Source organism: Carica papaya, chromosome 2 (assembly GCF_054855325.1).
Source record: "Carica papaya isolate Zhongbai chromosome 2, ASM5485532v1, whole genome shotgun sequence".
Classification (NCBI taxonomy): domain Eukaryota; kingdom Viridiplantae; phylum Streptophyta; class Magnoliopsida; order Brassicales; family Caricaceae; genus Carica; species Carica papaya.
In genome coordinates, this window is record NC_142310.1 from 4,637,125 (window position 1) to 4,661,404 (window position 24,280).

Consider the following 24,280-nt stretch of genomic DNA (forward strand, 5'->3'; position numbering starts at 1 on the left):
ATAAACACATTTACATAAACATATAATTTATACATTTGTACAAAATACACATAATTCTTACCTATGTTGTGATCGAAATAACTTTGAAAATCATTTCTACCTCGGTCTACAGTCCTCTCGAAAATTCGAATATCGTTCGGATATTTTTTTTATATATAATAGAAAACATATATATTAAATTATGAATAATTTTGGAAACTATATTACGCGAAATGAGAAACAAATTTTACCTTGGGACACGGGGTCCCGGTTGCCAATGTCACCATGCACCATCACACGCGTGTCACCAAAAATGCTACACACTCATGATCAAATAAGTGTTCGTTGTCGCATGTGGCGCATTAACATCATATTTGGTCGCCACACTTCCATTTTTTCTTTCTCTTTTTTTTTTTCTTTTTTTTTCTTTTTTTTTTTTTTCCTTTTCTTTCTTCATTTTTTTTTTCATTTTTTTTCTTCTTTTTTTTTCCTTTCTTCTCTATTTTTTCTTCTTCATTCCTCTTCCCTATGGCCTTTCCCTCTCCTCTTCTTCGTTTTCTTCTTTAATCTTTTTCTTTTTCTTCTTTTTCCTTATTCCTCTTCTTCTTCTTCTTGTTTATTTTTCTTTTCTTCCTCTTCTTCTTCATCCTTTTTCCTTTCTTCCTCTTCTTCTTTTTTTCTCTCTCTACCTCACCGCGTCTCTTCTCTCTTTCTCTCTCTTTCCTCTTTTTCTCTCTTTAACTATGGCGATTCCTCTCATTTTTCTTTCTCCTTCGGTTGCCGCGTTGCGCAACACCGCGTGAACCTTCTCTATCAGTCGTCGACGCCGCTCGACCCTTTTTCTCCTCTCACAGTCGTGTCTCTCTCTCCTTGCTCTCTCATCTCTTTATTATTTATTTATTTTTTCTTTCTTTTTCTACTTTTTCATTACTTATATATACATATATAAATATATATATATATATTATAGTTATGTGTTTCTTTCTTCTGCTCACAGAGTGCACCTCTGGATTCTTTTTTTTTTTCTTTAATTCTCTTTTATTTTTTATTTATATATGTGTATATATTTATACATATATATATTTTCTTTGCTCTAGCTGGGTGTTCCTTTTTTTTTCTTTTGTCGCATTATATATATGTTGCAATTATATACATATACATAGATATGTATGTCGCCTAGGTATTACAGCAAACACTTAGAGAGTACATAATCAATCAGTATGAATCTATATCATAAAAATTCCAATCGCAATGGTGACAAGGTGTATATACACGCATTTATCACGAGAAGTATTCTATATTAACAATCGTTCCTTCTTTAAGTATGGTGCTCCATTGCTAAAAATTCTAATTCAGACTCCTATTTTAACACATATGAAAATAAAAGTAATGAACATAAATAGGTCTAGTAAAATAAATGTAGAACTTGAAACTCAATTATAGAAGCCAGTTAAGTTTTTATCCCAGCACCCCATCACCTAACCTCTATACACTGCACCCCTTCTCTTTTTCTTTATTGCCCCCATTCCCCCTCTACAATTTGACAACTTCTTCCCCTAAGAGGATCCCTCCCATCTTTCCACTCAACTAGGCACACTACCTAATTGTACTATTTACATGGTGCTCACATTAGATACTGATCGTCCTTAACACACAAACCCTGCAACCTGTGACCATTGAATGGCTCAAAGGCACTTCCCACATCACCATAACCCACAATACTAGAATACATACACACCAGCCATTAGATGACCACTCATACATACACTTTATTCCACCTATATCAACTTACTAAAGCCAGCAACCACCAGCCTTGGAGGGCCACACACACACTGCTCACATACAACCATTACACCATATCAGTATCGATAATAACCGGCTTCTACAGACCACACACACACACCTTACTGCACCTCTGGCCTAAAGAGGCCACACACATACTGTAACGCCTCGGAATTGAAAGGGAGATAAAGACATGAATTGAATACGGAAGCAAAATAATAGAGTTAGGGTTTACATTTCTTATACAATAGTTTAAAATACCCAAAGAGCTACAAAAATATCTCTTATAAAAGAACAAATAAAAATCAAGAAAATAAACGAAAAGTAAACAACTGAGTATCTTAGGACGATTTTCATTAACTTTTGAAGGAGTCCGGATGGTGAACTATTCACAACCCTCTTATTGATCGAGATCTGGGTCTTGGTCCTCTTGATCTAAAATAGTTAATGAAGGAGTGAAGTACACTAGCCTAGTAAGAATATCACATTACTTACCAATGTAGAAAATGAACGTTGGTAAAAATCATAAAAACAACCAATGGAGCTCTTAATTTAAGTAAATTTATTTATCATACGTAAAATAGTTTATTGCATACTTATCGTTGCGAAATTTCTAAAACTGACCTATAGAGACAATAACTCAACAACATCATAATCTCATTTAAGTAAGTAAGAATAACAAATTTTTCTTTTTATTTACCTACTAGTATCCATGGGGGTCCATAGAGATGTTCTACTACACGTGAACTATTTTTCAACCTTGTTAACTAACCAACTGTCCCCATACCTCGTCCGGTATGAGCGCCAAAAATATCATCCCTCAATATCCTGTTTGATATGAGGGTGAAACGGGTCGTCCCATACCCCATCCGGTAAGAGTCGATGTTCACGGTAGGGTCCCTTATGTACCTGGTCCATCCACCATCTCTCAAGATATCCCGTAAGGCTGCCATTCATTCATTCACTTAACCAATCAATTTTTCATTTATATTTAATTTTTATTTCACAATTTAACTTTAAATTAATGCAAGACAAATAATACATGCATTAAGGAAACATAACTGAATTATTTTATCAATTCCAGTATGTTATCATGCATTTAAATCTGTAAAATTAAATAATTTGTTAAACAGGACAAACAATAATAAGTAATCAGTTCTGATACCATTAGTAATTCTCAAATCTTTCTAAATTATACAAGATACCGTATTATTGATAATTAGACTTCAATTTCATAACCTGAAATAAGGTGAGAGATTTTTACCCGAATCGGTGTTCAAAATACTGAACTTTCAGCTACGCCTACTGGCGGTCCCTAGTTTTCTTAAATTTTTCTGTGGAGGTTAAAAAATGCTTCATGTACCTAAAAATACCCCAAAAAATCTCAAAATTGGTGTTAAAAATCTTTTCTGACTAATTTTATAATTTTGGCACGGCGGCACCGTTCCAGTAGAGGTGTTTTGCATCGGACTGGCCATTTTCAACTGGTTTTATATCAATCCCTGTGTTAGGGGGCTCGGTTGGCAAAAAAAGTCACAAAAAGATGGTGGAAAGATTACATGAAACAGAAAACAGGAAGTGGCTCATTAGAGGCAATTTTTGGTTTTTTCTGCGGCAGTGCCGCTGGACTTTACCTATGGTTTCTGACTCATCCACCATTCTTTTTGCTCGGATTTGGCCATGGGGGTGTTCAAAATCAAATTATGAGCGAATAAATTTTTTTTTACCTTTTTTGACAGTCGGAGGTGGTTTCGGCGCAGTGGCGGGCAGCGGTTGGCTCCATTATCTGATGACTGGTTCTTCTTCTCCGGCGGGGGGCTGGCAGTTAGGGTTTGGATTCAGTGTGAATGAGATATTTATACCCGTCTCCCTTAAATCTGGACCATTCATTGTGCTGGATCTTGACCATTCGATTGCGTTTAAAGAAAAAATGAATCTGGACCATTTATCGCGATTTGATTTCGACTATAGATCGTATTTAAAGAGGAAACAAATTTGGACCGTTTATCGCGTTTAATCGCGACCGTCTGCTCGCACCTGTTTAGGGAATAGATCTGGACCGTGCATGCGGTGGGAATGCATCTGAGCCGTCTGATAGTAGGCACGCAAATTGCCAGCATGACCTCCCGCATGGCACCGAGTCAGCATAGCGTGCTTGCCACGCGACGTGCTCTGGTTCATCAGGACTGCTGACTCGGCAATCCTACGTGACATATTTTTCTTTAATTACGTTTTGACCATTTAGTTTCTAATTTTTCTTTTAAAAATACAATCCGAACCCAAATTTTTATCTATTTTTCTCAAAATCATTTTCAATTTCATCATCCACCTATTTTTTCTTAATTTTATATTAAATAAAATTAATAAATTTAAAAATTATATATATTTTTTAATTTTAAAATTAATCTCGAGTCAAATTTTGGGTCCGTGTATTACAACTCTGTTTCCCTCAAAAGAAATTTGGTCCCTCCAATTTGTCTATCTCTCACTCAACCAAACAATTGGGGATACTAGATTCTGAAGTCTGATTTTAGTTCCCATGTGGCCTCTCTCTGTGTGTGATTTTGCCATAGATTTTAACAAAGAAAATTTTCTGGTTGCGGAGTACTCTGTTTTTTTGATCCACAATACCCATCGGTACCTTCTCGTAGGACAGATCCTCCTGGAGTGAAAGGAGCTCGTGAGCCAAGACGTGAGAGGGGTTGAGATTGTACTTGCATAACATGGACACATGAAACACATTATAGACTCTGGATAGTTCTGAAGGTAGTGTCAGTCTGTAGGCGGCGGTGCAAATTCTACCTAAGATTTCAAATGACTTAATAAACTGGGGGGATTTAATTTCTCTCTCTTGGCAAACCTACTGATTCTTTTAAAAGGAATGACCTTAAGGAACATCTGATCACCTTTCTCAAATTCCAAATTCCTCTTCAAGGTATCCGTATAACTCTTCTGCCTGTTCTGAGCCATCTGAATGTTCTTCTTGATCTTAACTATTTTATTTGTAGTCTCATCTACAAGATCTGAACCAAACAATTTTCTATCACCCACCTATTCCCAATAGATCGACGATCTGCATGGGCGTCCATATAATGCATCTTACAGAGCCATGCCGATATTTGCTTGGTAGTTGTTATTGTAGGCGAACTCTATTAAGGGTAAATGATCATCCCAATGGCCTCGAAAGTTAAGAACACAATCTCGGAGCATAACCTCCAGTGTGCAGAATGTTCTTTCTGATTGTCCATCGGTTTGAGGGTGGAATATGGTACTAAGGGACAGTTTCATTCCCATGACTTGCTGAAAACTAGACCAGAACCGAGAAGTGAACCTGGAGTCCCTGTCGGATACTACTGTCACTGACACTCCATATAACCTAACTATCTCCCGGATATACATTCTTGTTATCTTGTTAAAGGGGTCGATCATCTTGATGGCCAAGAACTGAGAAGACTTGGTGAGCCGGTCAACAATTACCCAAAAAACATCATGTCTCGAGTATGCCCTAGGCAATCTTGTCACGAAATCCATTGTGATGTGTTCCCACTTTCACTCTAAAATTTATAATGGCTGAAGTAGCTTGCCTGAGCGTTGATGCTCTACCTTGACTTGCTGACATACTAAACATTTGGAAATAAAGTCGGTCACCTCTCTTTTCATCTCATTCTAATAAAATCAGGATTGCATACTTTGATACATCTTAGTACTTCCGGGATGCATGACAAACTTTGAGCTATGAGCCTCTGTCATGATGTCATTTTTTAGCTCACTGTCACATGGAACACACACCTTGTCCTAAAATGTAACCAACCCATCAGCAAAAACTCAAAATTTTAGATTTACTCCCTGTTCTGCATTTTTTTTAAGGGTTACTAAGAGACAGTTTCGTTCCCATGGCTTGCTGAAAACTAGACCAGAACCGAGAAGTGAATCTAGGGTTCCTGTCAGATACTACTGTCACTAGTACTCCATGTAACATGATTATTTCTTATATATATATTCTTGCTAGCTTGTCCATCGAGTCAGTCATCTTAATGGCCAAGAAGTGAAAATACTTGGTGAGCTGGTTAATAATTATCCAAATGACATCATGTCCCGAGCGTGCCCTAAATAAATCTTGTCACAAAATCTATTGTGATGTGTTCTCACTTCCACTTCAGAATTTGTAATGGCTGAAGTAGCCTTCCTGGGCATTGATACTCTGGTTTGACTTGTTAACCTACCAAACACTTGAAAACAAAGTCAGTCACCTTTTTTTTCATCCCGTTCCACTAAAATTGGAGTCGTATACTTTGATACTTCTTAGTGCTTTTGGGATGCATAACAAACTTTGAGCTATGAGCCTCTGTCATGATGTCTCTTTTCAGCTCACTATCACATAAAACACACACCATGTCCTGAAATCTAAGAAATCCATCGGCAGAGACTCAAAATTTTAGAGTTACTCTCTGTTCTGCATCTTTCTTGAGGGCTGCTAGGGTGAAATCGGTGGATTGAGTTTCCTTTATTCTCTAGATCAACTCAAGTTGAACAATTGGGTGGGCCAAGCATATAACTCTCTTCAGGTCCTGAAATCGTACCTGTTGTGTGACCTCTATTACCCTGTATTATGAAACCATTAGGTGAGCTAATATACATGCACTTTTTCTATTGAATGCATCAGCTACCACGTTGTCTTCGTCCAGGTGATACAAAATGTTGTAATCGTAGTCCTTAAGGAGCTCTATCCATCTTCTCTGAGGCATGTTGAGACCATTTTGAGTGAATATATATTTCAAACTCTTATAGTCAGTATAGATCTGAAAAGTCTCCCCATACAAGTAATGACACCAAGTCTTCAAAGCGTGGATAATCGTGGCAAGTTTTAAGTCATGGCTGGGGTAGTTTTTCTCATAATTATTCAACTGTGTAGACCCATAGGCTATTACCTTCCCATGCTACATTAAAACACAACCCAACCCTAGGTAGGAGGTATCACTATAAACTGTATATCCACCTGTCCCGCTCGGCAAGACCAACACAGGTGTAGTAGTCAACTGCTTCTTTAGTTCTGAAAAACTCCTTTCACAGTTCTCGTTCCACTCAAACTTGACATTTTTCTTTGTAAGCCGAGTCAAAGGAGTAGCTAGGCTAGAAAATCATTTGACAAACCTGCGGTAATAACCTACCATCCCTAGAAAGCTACAAATCTCCTTAACTGATGTCAATTTTTTCCAGCTGAGTACTACCTCAACTTTTTCAGAGTTCACTGATAATCCATCCCTTGATATGATGTTCCCTAGGAAGGTAGTCTGCTCGAGCTAAAATTCACAGTTACTTAACTTTGCATACAACTTCTTTTCTCTAAGAACCTGGAAAACCCGAGTCAGATGGTGAATATGTTCCTCTCTACTTTTTGAATAGATCAGGATATCATCGATAAATACAATGATGTACTGATTCAAAAATTTTTTGAAAATTCTTTTCATCAAATCCATGAAGAAGACTGGTGCGTTAGTTAGTCCAAATGACAATGATCATGAACTCATATTGTCCGTACCTAGTTCAAAAAGCTATTTTGGGAATGTCTTCTGCCTTGATCTTTACCTAATGGTCACCTGAACGCAGGTCTATTTTGGAGAAGACTTGAGCACCCTACAACTGATTAAAAAGGTCGTCAATCTTGGGGAGGGGGTACTTGTTCTTGATCGTGACCCTGTTCAATCCTCTATAATCAATATGTAACCTTAATATCCCATCCCCCATTCCTTGCAAATGTAACTTCAGCACCCCAAGAGGACACACTATGTCGGACGAATCCACTAGCCTGTAATTCGTTGATCTGGTTCCTCTGCTCCTCTATCTCCACACGGCTCATGCGGTAAGGGGCAACCGAAATAGACTGGGTGCCTGGCTGAATATTTATGGTGAATTCAACTTCTTTATCCACTAGCAGTTCGGGTAGTTTATCTGGGAACACATCCGGGAAGTATCGGACTACCAAAATCTCTCGAATACAAATTTCTTTCTTAGGTTTGCCTACTTAGAGAAAACAACTGAGTTAAAACACTTAATAATAGAAAAAATTATCATAAGGGAATAATATTTAAATAATTTTATTAATTTATAAATGACTCTTCATTTTGAGGGTTGAATACAAGTTTCTTATGAAAACAATCTATGGTGGTGTGATACGCCACTAGTCAGTTCATTTATAGAATTACATCAAAGTCCCCCGTGTCAATTTCTATTAGGTCCACACTCAATTTTTTGTCTAGTATATCTATGACACAGACTCTGTATATAACATCGTCTAGTAGTGTCCTACTCCTAGGAGTAGACACAAACAACACATAATCAAGTTTTTTAGATAATATATTCAAGTTTGGTGTAAAAATATGTGAAACAAATAAATGTGAGACACCAGTATCAATCAAAACATGTGCAAGATAATTACAGATAGTGTATGTACCCTGTATCACGTCTGAGTTAGCTTCTGCATCTTGCTGAGTGAGGTTATAAGCCCTGCCCTGGATAGGAGGTCTGGCTTGATTCTGATTTCTCAGGCACTCTCTCGCATAATGTTGGGCACTCCTATATATATGGAAAGTATTGTTGAGGCAATAGCAGGGCCGATCCCCATGATCTTTGCCGTAGTGCTGACAAGTCCTACCGCGTTCTGTTGTCGGAATCTGAGGAGGAGCCTGAGTCACTAGCCTAGATTTCTTGTTCTGCTGAACAAGTATAGTGGGTGTTGGTCTGCGATGTGAAATCGAGGGCTTGAGGTTCCCTACTACTGGAGAAAAAATACGAAGGTTCCTCTCCACTAGTTGTGCCTTAGATAGAACGACCGAGTAAGTACTAAGCTCGAACACATACAGCTCCTGTATAATCTCAGGACAGAGGATCCACTCAAACTTTTTTGCCTTTCTGCCTTCATCCATCATACTCTCAGGGGAATATCAGCCCAATTTTAGGAACTTTTGGGCATATTCTGATACAATCATATCATCCTAGACTAGGTGTGCAAACTCCATTTCTTTCAGATGTCAGAGATGCCCTGAGAGGTACTGTGCATTGAAAGCCTTTAAGAACTATTCCCAAGTGACTGGAATAGGCAGGGTGGCCTGCTTGAGTAGCCACCAGTGGCCTACCTCTCCCACTAGCATGTAAGTGGCAAGTATGAATCTCTATTCGAAAATCACCCAAAGAGTTGTGAAGGTCTTCTCTGTCTCAGATAACCAGTACTTAGCCTCTTCAAAGAAGGATGCCCCTGCAAAAGTAGACGAGTTTAGTCTTTTATACCTCTCAATATAGCTTAGGTCCATCAGGAGAGGAACTAGGTCCCGTGGAAGAGGGACTGGATTGTGCTGGGGATAGACAGGATGGCCTTGTAGTGGTACTGGATGATATGGTGGGGGCACCGGAGTATACTGTGGTGGTGCTAGGTGATGCAGTTGGGGCATCGAGCTATATTGTGGTGGTGTTGAGTGATGCAGTTGGGGTACTGGACCATACTGTAATGGTGCCGGATGGTACTATAAAGGAGTAGGGTCATACTAGGGTGGCTCAAGATCCTCCCGCTGCAGGGGTGACTCAACTTGTGGCAGCGAGAGAGGGTCAAGTAGCTCCCTCCTTTCCTCCCGGGCTTGCTGAGTAGCGATGAGTCTCTCCAGCATTTCAAATAGTCGGTCAATATCCTCTCAAAGTGAACCCTCCTAGGTTGCTTGGTTTAGTGGGGGTCTTCCTCTCCTCATCTATCTGTATATGCATTTCACAAGGAATGATTGAGTGATAATTCATTTTTTTGGTGTTTCCTAAGGTTTTTGTATAAAGAATAGTTCTGAGGAATGCAACTTTGATGCCAACTGTAACACCTCAGAACTGAAAGGGAGATAACGACATGAATTGAATGCGGAGGTTAGAACACGCTTCACATTCCTAAAAATATCCCAAAAAATCTAAAATCGGTGTTAAAAATCTTTTTTGGCAAATTTTAAAATTCTGGCACAGTGGCACTGCCGTGTTTCGGCGATAGCACTGCCGCTGCAGCGGTGGTTTGTCTCAGACTTGCCGTTTTCGATTGATTTTATACTCATATTTGTGAAAAAGCACGTTAGGGGCCCTCTGTTAGTCGAAAAAAGTCGAACAATAAAAACTTACCGGTGGAAAATTTTTTCGATGCGGCGGCTCCACCGACTCACCTTCGTGGCTGGGCGTTGTTCTTCAGTCAGCCTATAAAAATAGAATGGTGAATACAATGGTAGAAAAATCGCATGAAACGGGAAACAGGAAGGGGCTCATCAGAGACAATTTTTAGTTTTTCTTACAACAGTGCTGCCAGATTTTACTCACGATTTCCAGCTCATTCATCGTTTCTTTTGCTCTGATTTGGCCATGGGGGTGTTTAAAATCAAATTCTGAGTGAATAAATTTTTTTTTTATCTTTTTTGGTGGTCGGAAGTGGCTTCGGCGCCGTGGGTGGTGGTCGGCTCCCTTCTTTGGTGACTAGTTCTTCTTCTTCAACGGGAGGGCTGGCGGCTAGGGTTTGGGTTCGGTGTGATATGAAATATTTATACCCATCTTTTTTAAATCTGAGCCATTCATCGCGTTTGATCTCGACCATCCGATCGCATTTAAAGAATAAATGAATCTGGACCGTTCATAGCGATTTAATCTCGATTGTACGATCGCATTTAAAGAGGGAACGAATTTGGATCGTTCATCGCATTTAATCGCGACTGTCCAATCGCGCCTGAAGAGGGAACAGATCCGAACCGTCCATGCCTACGGGAACGCATTCGGACCATCCGATCGTGGGCACGCGGATTACCAGCGTGGCCTCCTGCGTGGCACCAAGTCAGTGTGGCTTGCCACCCAGCACGCTCCGGTACGTTGGGGTTGCTGACTGTGCGGTCCTACGTGGTACATTTTTTTTAATTACATTTTGACTCTCAGTTTTTTATTTTTCTTTCAAAAATACCTCGCGAACTCAAATTTTTACCCATTTTCCCAAAATTATTTTCAATTTCATCATCCACCTATTTTTTTTCTAATTTTATATTAAATAAAAATTTATAAATTTATAAATTAGATTTGTATATATATATATTTAATTTTAAAATTAATCCAGATCAAATTTTGGTCCCAAGTATTACACATACGTCTACTAGTCCACCATTCATTTCAAAACCTGAAACAACGGCCTGTGAAGGCCACACATACACTCAACCTATACTACAAAACCATACACCAATTCGGCAATACTCAACCTGTGAGGGCCTTTCACCAATCCACAATAAACCTATAAAAACTGGCCTATGAGAGCCACACACACACAGAGCATACCACAAACAACACTCTATTCTGGCAATACCAAACCACACAGAATGGTAAACATAGCCTGTGGAGGCCACACATACACACAAGCACATCACAAAATTGCACATACTGACCTATGACACCCAGCCTGTGAAGGCCATGTACACACCTACCTTTTCACCGACTTTGACCATAACAGGATACACACGCCGACAGTTCCTGCACTCGCATCTTTCCCCTCCTACCACACAATGTGATTCTTCTTCTCAATTTCTATGATTTCGTCCTAATCTATCTTACTCACACTCACCTCCAGCTCCTCACCCATTCTCCTCTAATCGATCCTTAATGACCTTCCCTCCTAACAAGTCCTACTCCCATCCGATATCAACCTGGTGTCTCCAGTCTAGTTCCATATGCATCACACAACTCACTTTTTATAACAAGACTCAATCGATATAGAAGACCAGAAAAGTAGGGATTCAGACATAATTTACCATAATAGAGTCTGAAATTCTAAATTTTCTTACCTCTCGCCTCCATTTCCTATCCTTCAGCGACTGTTCACTCAAACCTTCCTTTTCTTTGGATTCTCCCAACAATTTCACACTAGCTTGTCTCTTTCCCTTTCCCTCTCCCTTCTCGGTCTCTCTCCTTCTTCCCTTTTTCTTTTCCCCTTTTTCTTTTTTTTTTCAACTCATAATCCCCCTTTTATGCCCAGCCCAGCTAAAATCCTAACCATTGAAAATACTTACCCCTCCCCCACTGTTTATCTCGATACCCCTAGTCTTTACTGTTAATTTTGGCTCTCTCCCTTATTTACCTATACTAATATATTACAAGATCTCCCATTAAAAAAAATTTGGTCCCTCAAATTTTGTACATTACCTCAAATAATTGGGGGTAATTGGCCCTTATCTCGTCCTCTCGCTCCCAAGTTGCCTCCTCTTTAGAGTGGTGCCACAGTATTTTCACCATCGGTTGTCTGACTCCTTAAATTCCTTTCTTGTTGGTCGAAGATGCAAATTAGCTTTTCCTAATACGTCAAGTCTCTCTCAAGCGAGAGGATCTCATGTTATATAATGTGCATAAGATTAGGTTGATACTTTTGTAACATCGAAATATGAAACACATAATGTATTCTAGCATATTTCGAAGGAAGTGCTATCTTGTAACCCACTACTCCCACCCTCTCAAGGATCTCAAAAGGCCCAACGATATGAGGGCTTCGTTTTCATTTCTTTCTAAATCTCAATAAGCCTTTCATTGGCGACACTTTCAGGAACACCTGATCCCCCACTTCAAAAGCTAGATTCCTCCTTCTGTTATCCGCATACCCTTTCTATCTACTATGTGTTGCTAGTAAATTATTCCTTATCACGGATAACTTGACGGTAGTTTCTTCCACTAACTTTGGTCCAAAAAACTGCCTTTCTCCAATCTCATCCCAACAAATCGGTGATCTATAGGGTCTACCATAAAGGCCCTCATAGGGTGTCATTCCCATACTAGCATGATAACTATTATTGTTGGTGAACTCTATCAACGGTAGTATCTCTTTCCAATCCCTTCCAATATCTATTATACATGCCAGTAACATATCCTCTAGTATCTTTATAGTTCTTTTGGTTTGCCCATCCTTCTGGAGGTGAAATGTTATACTAAAGTTTAACTTCATGCCCATTGCCTAAGCTTCTCCAAAATCTAGACATGAACCTGGGATCTCCAAAAATTTAGTCCCTCAACTTTTGTACATTACCTCAACAACTGCGAGTAGTTGGTCCTCATATCGTCCTCTCCCTCCCAACTCGTCTCCTCCTTTTTCTACCTGCATTTCAATAGCTGGCGTCAGTTTTCGTTTTCACAGAGTGTAAATGGTTCTACCATCTAATGCATGACCTCAAGTCCTGTAGTTATGCTCTGATACCAATTGTAACACCCCATCTTAAATATGTAAACGTTATTGTAACCTGTCAACTCACTTCAAGACAAACACACATCATGCAATGATTCAAAATCATCTTTTTTATTAAAATGTATGAAATCTCTTTTTAATAAACGTTTAGAGAGTACATGATCAATTAATATAATCTATAACACAAAAATTCCAATCTCAACGGTGATAAGGTCTATATACGCATGTGTTTATCAAGAGAAGTATCTGATATTAACAATCATTCCTTCTTTAAGTATGGTGCTCCATTGCTAGACATTCTGATTCAGACTTCTGCTTTAACACATTTGGAAATAAAAGTAATGAGCATAAATAAGCCTAGTAAGATAAATATAAAACTTGAAACTAAACTAAGGAAGCCAGTTAAGTTTCTATCCTGGCACCCCCTCACCTAACCTCTATACATCGCACCCCTTCTCTTTTTCTTTGTTGCCCCCACTCCCCATCTACAATGTGAGAATGCCTTCCCTAAGAGGATCCCTCCCATCTTTTCGCTCAACTAGACACACTATCTTATTCTACTATTTACCCGGTGCTCATATTAGATACCGATCGTCCTTAACACACAAACTCTGCAACCCGCGACCATTGAATAGCCCGAAGGCACTTCCCACAACACCATAACCCACAGTACTAAAATACATACACACAGCCATTAGATGACCACTCACACATATACTTTATTCCACCTATATCAACCTATTAAAGCCAACAACCACCTGCCTTAGAGGAACACACACACACTGCTCATATACAACCATTACACCACATCAGTATTGATAATAAAGGGTCTCTACAGACCACATACACACACCTTACTGCACTTTCGGTCTAGAAAGGCCACACACACATGCCTACCAGTCCACCATCCATTTCAAAACTTGAAACAACGACCTATGAAGGCCACACATATACCCAACATATACTACAAAATCATACACCAATTCGGCATTACCCGACCTATGAGGACCTTTCACCAATCCACAACAAACTTACAAAAATCAGCCTGTGAGAGCCATACACACACACAGAGCATACCACAAACAACACTCTATTCTGGTAATACCCGGCCTGTGAAGGCCTTTCACCAAACCACACCAAATGGTAAACACAACCTGTAGAAGCCATACACACACACAATCACATCACAAAATTGCACACACTAACCTATGACACCCGACCTGTGAAGGCCACGCACATACCTACCTTTTCATCGATCTTGACCATAACATGATATATACGCTGACGATTCTGCACTCTCATCTTTCCCCTCCTACCACAAAGTCTGATTCTTCTTCTTAATTTCTATGACTTTGTCCTAACCTATTTGGCTCACACTCACCTCTAGCTTTTCTGCTGCTCTCTTCTAATCGATCCTTAATGCCCTTCCCTCCTAATCAGTCCTACTCTCATTCGATATCAACTTGGTGTCTCCAGTCCGGTTCCATATCCATCACATGACTCACTTCTTATAATAGGACTCAATCGACCTTCAAGACCAGAAAAGTAGGGATTCAGACATACTTTACCATAATAGAGTCTGAAATTCTAAATTTTTTTACCTCTTGCCTCTATTTCCTATCCTTCAGCGATAGTTCACTCAAATCTTTCTTTTCTTCGGATTCTCCCAGTAATTTCACACTAGCTTGTCTCCTTCCTTTTCCTTCTACCTTCTCGGTCTCTCTCATTCTTCCCTTTCTCTTTTCTCCTTTTTTCTTTTCTTTTTTTTCTTTTCTTTTTCAACTCATAATCCTCCTTTTATACCAAGCCCAACTAAAATCCTAACCATTAAAAATACTTACCCTTTCCCCCATTGTCCATTTTGATACCCCTAATCTTTATCGTTAATTTTGACTCTCTCCCTTATTTACCTATACTAAGATATTACAATATTCCTCCCTAAAAGAAATTTGGTCACTCAAATTTTGTACATTACCTCAAACAACTGCGGGTAGTTGGTCATCATCTCGTCCTCTCGCTCCTAATTCACCTATTCTTTAAAGTGGTGCTGCCACAATATTTTCACAATTGGTATTGTTCGACTCCTCAACTTTCTTTATTGCTGGTTGATGATACAGATTGTCTTTTGTTCATACGTCAAGTCTCTCTTCAGCAGGAGGATCTCATGTTGTATAATGTGTGTCAGATCAGGCTGATACTTCCGTGATATCGAAACATGAAACACATCATGCATTCTGACATATTTCAAAGGAAGTGTTATCATATAAACCATTACTCTTACCCTCTCAAGGATCTCAAAAGACACAACGAAACATGGGCTCAGTTTTTCCTTATTTCCAAATCTCAATAAGCCCTTCATTTGTGACACTTTTAAGAACACATGGTCGCCTACTTCTAAAGCTAGATTCCTCCTTCTGTTATCCACATACCATTTATGTCTACTTTGTGTTACTCGTAAGTTCTTCCTTATCACGAACACTTTTTTGGTAGTTTCTTCCACTACTTTTGGTCTGAATAACTGCTTTTATCCAACCTCATCCCAACAAATCGGTGATTTACAGGATCTACCATAAAGGGCCTCATAGGGCGCCATCCCTAGACTAGCATGATAACTATTATTGTAGGCAAACTCTATCAATAGTAATATCTCTTTTCAATCCCTTCTAATATTTGTTACATATGCCCATAACATATCCTCAAGTATCTGTATAGTTTTTTCGATTTGCCCATCCGTCTGGGGGTAAAATATTGTACTAAAGTTTAACTTCGTGCCCATTACTTGCTGTAAGCTTCTCCAAAATCTAGACGTGAACCTGGGATCTCCAAAAATTTGGTTCCTCAAATTTTGTGTATTACCTCAAACAACTGTGGGTATTTGGTCCTCATATAATCCTCTCATTCCTAAGTCGCCTCCTCATTTACCTACATGCATTTCAATAGTTAGCGTCAGTTTTCATTCTCATGGAGTATAAATGGTTCTACCATCTAATGCATGACCTCAAGTCCTATAGTTATGATCTAATGCCAACTGTAACACCCCATCCTAAATATGGAAGCGTTATTATAACCTGTCAACTCACTTCAAGACAAACGCGCATAATGCAACGAATTGAAATCATCTTATTCATCAAAATGTATGAAATCTCTTTTCATAAATCCTTATAGGGTACATAATCATTTATTATGAATCTATATCACAAAAATTCCAATCTTAACGGTGATAAGGTGTATATACACGTGTTTATCAAGAGAAGTATTATATATTAATAGTCATTCCTTCCTTAAGTATGGTGCTCCATTGCTAGACATTCGGATTCAGACTCCTACTTTAACACATCTAGAAATAAAAGTAATGAGCATAAATAGGACCAGTCAGATAAATATAGAAATTGAAACTAAATTATGGAAGCTAGTTAAGTTCTTATCCTGGTACCCCCTCACCTAACCTCTATAAATCGCACCCCTTTTCTTTTTCTTTGTTGCCCCCACTCCCCTTCTATAATGTGACAACTCATTCCCCTAAGAGGATCCCTTCCTTTTTTTTCCGCTTAACTAGACACACTACCTAACTATACTCTTTACGCGGTGCTCACATTAGATATCGATCATTTCTAACACATAAACTCTGCAACCCACGACCACTGAATGGCCCAAAGACACTTTCCACAACACTGTAACCCACAGTACCATAATACATACACACTGACCATTAGATGACCACTCACACATACACTTTATTCCACCTATATCAACCTACTAAAGCTAACAATCACTAGCCCTGGAGGGCCACACACACACTACTCACATATAACCATTACACCACATCAGTATCGATAATAACTGGCCTCTATAGACCTCACACACACACACATTTTACTACACCTCTGGCCTGGAGAGGCCACACATACATGCCTACCAGTCCACCATCCAATTCAAAACCTAAAACAACGACCTGTGAAGGCCACACATACGCCCAACCTATACTATAAAACCATACATCAATTCGGCAGTACCCGACCTGTGAAGGCCTTTCACCAATCCACAACAAACCTGCAAAAATTGGCCTATGAGAGCCACACACACATAAAGAGCATACCACAAACAACACTCCATATTAGGATAGGGCATTACAGAATAGGTATAAATATGTACAAATATGCCCCATACCCACCTTATGACCACTATTAATGCTATTAATCTGATGCTTGATATTATATGTTTGTAGTGATTTTTCAATATTTTATAATAATTTAATAGTTTTATGTAGTAATCAATGTAGTTATTTAGTTAATACATATTCTTAGTTAATTTCTACATAAAATTATTGTGAAATGCATGAGCAATATTTAAAATCATAATTGATCTTTTGCTTTTATATTAAATTGCATGTTTTACATCCAATCTAATTGTAATGTTCATTTTGAATTATAATTTTCTAATTCAAAAATTAAATTAAGTATTAACCCGTTGATTACTATGCTCCATGGAATTATGATCTTATAATAAATCATTATTTTTATTTATGAAAATGATTAATTTTGAGTTTATTAAACACATGACATTTTGAATGAATAAGTAACTTGACATAAAGTTATAGTGTATGGGATACATTACTTTCATAAAATCATATTATGTGTGTATATACATACAGAGAAAGAGAAAGACTATAACAAGTTCAATAAAAATCATAAGCAACAACTAATTATAATAACTGTCATAATTGAGCATGGCAGTGTGTATATCCACGTGTTGGGAATTATATGTATTTGCATACATTTTAATCTTGACATTTTAAGAACCATTATATCAATTTTCATATATGGGAATTAAATTTTTTTTATTGGATTAAATACGATAACTCATGCTAATCTTACAAAATTATAAATAATAATAATATTATTTTATTATTATAAAACATCAAATTTTTATTATTATTATTGTAAAACATCGACAGTTTAATCTTAAATGAAATATATGTATATATATATATATATGTCATTTTACAATTGGCATCTTAATTTTAAGAGTTAATTCAATTATGTTTTGTAGGATTTTATAAGACAACAAAATCTTTTTTCCAAAATGTTGTCTTATACCCCGATCCTCTTTTTTTGTCCTCGTCAAAAAAAGACAACATACCATGTAATTTTTTAATGAATTAACAAAAAGTTTAATTTGTCAGATGAAATTAAATTTGCAATATTAATTAAATTTTGTTAGATAAAATTCAGTCATTGGTGAGTAGAAAAAAGTTATTTATATTCATAAAGTCAAATATAAAATTAAAATTAACTTAATATATAAACTACTATATACAAATAATTAGGATGTAAAAATTGACGAGAATGATATAAGATATTAAAACCAAATAGAGTGCTAATATATCATTATATTACTTTATTATAACAAAAAATACAAAGATATTAAAAACCCAAAATAAAAATTCTTAGACTATGATGAGAGGCTTCAAAAATTTATGTAGACACTTAGTAGTCATTGTGATGCCAATTGGAGTCCGCCAGGGCACTCACAATGAATAATAATAATAAATAAAATTATTCTCTATAATAAAAAAAATTAATTATATAATGTACGTTATAATTAAATAAAAATAATTTTTTTAGATATAAAAAATTTAAATAAATAAATATTATATATATTATCAAAATAATTTATAATTACATTCTTTTTATTTCTATATTTTAAATAATTTTTTAATTAATTAATACTTAAAGTAATTAAATTATTATTTTAAATAATAAAATAAAAATATTTTAAAGATTATAAAATTAGTGCATATCAATTCTTAATATTACTTTTATATGAAAAATATATATATGACGTAAAAAAAAATATATCCACCATTACTGTGAAGATGAGTCCCACGAGATTGTGTTTCAGCACAAGAAATGACCCATCATACCGTACAATATTTCAATTTCTTTTGACCGCTTTTTAGGATAATGTACCAAACGTGGAACTTTAAAATAATGTTAATTCACCATTATTTCTATATACATACACATATACATATACACATTTACTTGAGAGTAAATTTTTATTGTATAGTAAATTTAAATAACTATTATGGTAATCTATTAATTTAATTTATATTTTTATCTAATTTAACAAAAACATGATATCGTTAATAAATAAACAATTTTTTTTTCATCTTTAGATAAAATTTTTATGTATATAAATACCACCTTTACAAGGAGAATATATGTATAATAAAAATTAAGAATAATCAATAAGCTTTTTTAAATTTCCATTTCTTTTCAATTTCATGTAATCTATTAACCGCAAAAATAGCTATATATTTTTATTAAGATAGTAAATTCTATTTGATTTATATTATGTCTTATCTAATTTATAATATTCGGGCCTAAAAAATTAGTCCGGGATAAATTTTTTTAATTTAAAGATGTATAAAAAATATATTTTATAAATTAATTTAATGAAATTTTTATTATATTGAGGAAAAAATAAATTAGGGATGAGGTTGAAAATAATTTAAAAAAAAATGAGTGAAAAATTTAGGATCGGATAGTATTTTTGAAAGAAAAAAATAGAAACTAGGGGTCAGAATGTAAATAAAAAAAAATTAGCCACGTATAACTGCCTAGTCAGCAGTCTCGATAAATCAAAACGCGTTGCATGGTAAGGCACACGACTCGGTGCCATGCAGGAGGCCACGCTGGCGATCTGTGTGTCTCGCAATCAGACGACCTAGAAGCGATCTAGCGCGCGTGGACAGTCCGACTTCATTTCTCCCTTAGAAGTAATCGAACGATTGAGATCAAATGCGATGAACGACCCAGATTAACGCGAGATGGATATAAATATTTCGCATCATACTAAACCCAAACCCTAGCCGCCAGCCTCTCGTTGGAGAAGAAGAACAAGTCGTCGGAGAAGGGAGCTGACTGCCGACCGCCGACTGCCGACTGCCGACTGCCGATCGTCGACCGCCGACCACCGATCACCGACTGTCAACCATTATTCTTCGACCACCGCAGCACCGGAACTACCTCCGACCGCTAAAAAAGATAAAAATTCTCATACTCACTTGGAATTCGATTTTGAGCACCCCTATGACCATATCGGACCAAAACGAACGGCAGGTGAGTCAAAAACCGTGGGCAAAGCCCGACGAAGCTGCCGCAGGCAAAACTCACAACCTCCTCCGTTGAGCTCCCGTTTCGTTCGATTTTTTCATTGTTTTGTTCACTGTTCTATTTTCTACAAGTTAACCGATGAAAAAATTCTAGCCGCAAAGATGAGTCAACGGAGCTGCTGCACCTGAAAAACTCCACCATCGGTAGGTTTCTATTTTTTATATTTTTGGGCCAACCGAGACCTCCTAACATATTTTTTTACAGGAATATGTATAAAGGCGACCGAAACTGGTCAAAAACTAACCGAAAATGGCTAGACCAAGTCAAATCACCGCTGCGGGCGGTGGTGCTATCGCCAGACCGCCGTGCTGGAACTCCGAAATTGGCTGGAAATGATTTTTAATACCGATTTTGAGTTTTTGGGATATTTTTAGGTATGTGAAGCGTATTTTAATTTTTGCAGAAAAATTCAAGAAACCCAGGGATTGCCAGTAGGCGTAGTAGAAAGTTTGGTGTTTCAGATACTGATTTGGATAAGAATTCCTCACTTTATTCTCTGTTATGGAATTGAAGCTTAATAATCAATAATAAAATATTTTGTAAAATTTAGAAAATTTTTGAAAATAATTACAAGTCACTAATGGAGCTGGGACTTGTCAATTATTTATTTGTATTGTTTAACTGATTATTTTAATTTATAACTTTAAATACATGATAATATATTGAAATGGTTAAATGATTCAATTGTGCTTCCTTGATGCACATATCGTTTGTCTTGCATGTGAAATTTGAAATTAATATGCAAATGAAAAATTACTTGGTTATGTGAATTAATGAATGATTATCTTACTAGATATCCTACGAGATAGTGGATGGACTGATATGTAGGGAACCCTACCGTGAACGTTACCTTATATTGGACAGGGTATCGAAGGATGATATTTTTGGTGCTCATATCAGACGGGGTATGGGGACGACCCTATTCATCCTCATACCAGACGGAATATCGAAAGATAATATTTTTGGTGCTCATATTGGACAAGGTATAGGGACAGCTAGTTAGTTGACAAGTTTAGATATTAGATTCATGCATACTGGGACACCCCTATGGACCCTCAGGGATACCAGTAAGCAAAATAAAAAGAAAAAATTATTGTTCTTACTCACTTGAATATGAGATCATAATGTTAATTGAGTTATTGTCTTTATAGGTCGGTTTTAAAAATCTCGCAACAGTAAATATGCAATAAATTATTTTTCTTATGATAAATAAATTTACTTAAATTAAGAACTCCATTGGTTGTTTTTATAATTTTTACTAACATTCGATTCCTATATCGGTGAGTAGTATGATATTTTTATTGGGCTAATGTAGCTCACCCCTCCCCTATTAACCATTTCAGATCAAGAAGAATAAAATTCAGATCCTGATCAGTAGGAGAGCTGTGTGTAGGTGTCCCACCGGATCCTATCAAGAGCTAGTGGAGGTTAACTTCCCTACAACATTTATTTACTATTTTCATATGTTATTATATTTTTTGTTTTATGAACAGCTATGAAATGAACATTTCTGTAACCTTATTGGGCATGCTAATTTATATGTAAGGAATGTAAACCCTAAAGTTATTATACGTTTTCGCATTTAATTTATGACCTTGTTTCCATTTAAGTTCCAGATCTCTACAGTTGGTATCAGAGCTAGGTTTTCTCAGAATCATTCTTTACACAAAGACCTAAGGAAACACCAAAAAAATAAATTATTGATAAACCATTCTTTGTGAAATGCAATTATAGATAAATGAGAAGAGTAAGACCCCTATTAAACTGAGCAGCTCGGGAGGGTTCGCTTCGAGAGGATGTTGATCGACTATTTGAAATGCTGGAGAGACTCATCGTTGCTCAACAGGCCCGGAAGGAAATGAGGGAGCTACATGACCCTCCCCCATTGCCACAGTTTGAGCCACAGTTTGAGCCACTCCTGCAGCAGGAGGATCCTGAGTCATCCCGATACGAACTTGCTCCTCCACAGTACCATCCAGCACCACCACAATATAGTTCAGTGCCCCCACTGTATCAACTAGCACCACCACAGTATAATCTGCCTCCACCGTATCATCTAATACCAACACAAGGCAATCCCGTCCCTCTCCAACACAATCCAATCCCTCTTCTACGGGACCCAATTCAATCCATGATAGACCCAGACTACATTGAAAGGTACAAAAGACTAAACTCATCTACTTTTGAAGGAGCATCCTCCTTTGAAGAGGTTGAGTACTAGTTAGCTGAGACATAGAAGACTTTCACGACTTTTAGGGTGGTTCCTGAATAGAGTGTTATACTTGCCACCTACATCCTATTAGGAGAGGCAAGTCGCTGATGGCAGCTCAAGTAGCCTAGCCTACCCGTTCTAGTCACTTGGGAGCAGTTCTTGATGGTTTTCAATGCAGAGTACCTCTTAGAACATCTCTGACATATGAAGAAAATGGAGTTTGTACACCTAGTCCAGGGTGATATAACTGTGTCAGAGTATAACTGAAAGTTCTTAGAGTTGGACCAGTATTCCCTTGAGAGCATGATGGATGAAGAAAGAAAAGTAAGGAAGTTCGAGTGGGGCATCAGTCTTGAGATTAGACAGCAGCTGTATGTGTTCAAGTTCAATACTTACTCAGCCGTTCTAACCAAAGCACAACTAGTGGAGAGGAACCTTCGCATTTTTCCTCCAGCAGCGGAGAACCTCAGGCCCCCGGTTTCACACCACAGACCAGCACCCACTGCACCTGTTTAGCAAAACAAGAGACCTAGGCCAGTAACTCAGACTCCTTCTTATATTCTAGTAACAGGACGTGGTAGGACTTGTCAGCACTATGGCAAGGATCATGGAGATCGATCTTGCTATCACCTCAACAATATTTACTATATGTGTAGGAGTGCCCAGCACTACGCGAGAGAGTGCCCGAGGAATAAAAAACAAGCCAAACCTACTATCTAGGGCAGATATTACAACCTCACTCAACAAGATGTAGAAGCCAATCTAGACGTGATACAGGGCAAACCTAAGAAAGAAATTTGCATTCGAGAGATTTCAGTAATCCGAGACTTTTCGAATGTGTTTCTTACTGAATTACTCAGACTGCTAGTGAAGAGATGTTGAATTTACCATGGATCTTCAACCAGGCATCCAGCCTATCTTGGTTACCCTTTATCACATAAGTTGTATTGAGATGGAAGAGCTGAGGAAAAATATCAATGAATTGTAGGATAGTGGGTTCATATGACATAATGTGTCCTCTTGGAGTGCTAAAGTTACATTTGCAAAAAAAGGAGAATGAGACGTTAAAGTTATATATTGATTATAGGGGACTGAACAGGGTCACGATCAAGAACAAGTACCCCCTCCCCGGGATTGATGACCTTTTTGATCAGTTGTAGGGTGCCCAAACCTTCTCTAAAATAGACTTGCATTCAAGTTACTATCAGGTAAAGATCAAAGCAGAGGACATTCCCAAAATAGTTTTTCGAACTAGGTACGGATACTATGAGTTCTTGGTCATTCCATTTGGACTAACCAACGCACCGACCATCTTTATGGATTTGATGAACATGATTTTCAGACAATTCTTGAATTAGTTTATCATTGTATTTATCGATTATATCCTGATCTATTCAAAAAGCAGAGAGGAACACGCTCGCCATCTAATTCAAGTTTTGTAGATTCTTAAAAAAAAGAAGTTGTATGCAAAATTGACTAAGTGTGGGTTCTAACTCGAGTAGACTACCTTCTTAAGGTACATCATACCAAGGGTGGAATGTTATTGAATCCAAAAAAGTTGAGGCAGTGCTTGGTTGGGAGAAATTGACCTCGTTCAAAGAGACTCGTAACTTTATGAGAATGACAGGTTATTACCGTAAGTTTGCAGAAGGATTTTCTAGCCTAGCTACTCCGTTGACCCGACTCACAAAAAAGAACGTCAAGTTTAGTGGAATGAGAAATGTGAAAGGAGCTTTTTAGAACTAAAGAAACGGTTGACTACTACACCTATGTTGGCCTTACCGAGTGGGATAAGTGAATACACAGTTTATAGTGATGCCTCCTACCTGAGGTTTAGTTGTGTTCTCATGCAGTATGGGAATGTCATAGGCTATGGGTCCAGGCAGTTGAAGAGTTATGAGAAAAACTACCCCA